Raw genomic sequence first — 736 nt, forward strand, 5'->3', positions numbered from 1 at the left:
GTGTGGCGAGGATTCACACGCCCTCTTCCAAAGTTTTATTGAAATCTGCAATACTTTTGTGTTCCCGAACATCTCTGTTGAAGAAGTTCGACTAACGTTGTTCCCATTTTCTCTCTGTGATCAGGTTAGGAAATGGGCTTATTCGCTCGAACCAGGAGAGATTACTTTTTGGGAGCAGATAGTGGAGAAATTCATGAAAAAGTATTTTCCACCTACCGAGAACGCAAGACGAAGAAAGCTTATTACTAATTTTGAACAAGATATGGATGAATCGCTCAGCGATGCTTGGGCGAGGTTTAAAAGGTTGGTCTGAGATTGTCCGCATAATGGGCTATCAGACTGCCTTGAAATGGAAATTTTCTATCACGGTTTAAACCCTGCTTCGCAGACCGCTGCCAATACGGCAGCGCTAGTGGTCTACTTGACAAAACTTACGAGGGGGCAAAGAATATTCTGGACTGCATCTCCAAGAACCATGAAGACTGGAGGGAGAGTGACTAGAGATTGAGACTCAAAGATTCCGACGTAAATAACGGTGCCATTGTTTCGTTACAAAACCAACTGACCGCAATGATGAATTTGATTCAAGGAATGGCGATCAGCAGCCCAACACCGCAATCAGTCAAAACACCGCAAGGTGTACGACTTGCGGTGATGGGTATGCGATGGAAGATTGCCTGCAAAATCCACAGTCTATATATTTTGTAAAAAATAATCCTTTTTCAAACACTTACAA

The 736-nt window shown here is 43.1% G+C and overlaps 1 non-coding gene across 1 annotated transcript; it reads right to left on the bottom strand.

Moving 5' to 3' along the window:
* Window positions 1-226: 226 nt before the first annotated feature.
* LOC120080686 lies at window positions 227-333 on the bottom strand. The gene has a single exon (XR_005482635.1). It is a non-coding gene; the product is annotated as a small nucleolar RNA R71 (small nucleolar RNA).
* Between the last annotated feature and the right edge of the window lie 403 nt (window positions 334-736).

The sequence above is a fragment of the Benincasa hispida genome, chromosome 6 (assembly GCF_009727055.1).
Source record: "Benincasa hispida cultivar B227 chromosome 6, ASM972705v1, whole genome shotgun sequence".
NCBI classification, from domain to species: Eukaryota; Viridiplantae; Streptophyta; class Magnoliopsida; order Cucurbitales; family Cucurbitaceae; genus Benincasa; species Benincasa hispida.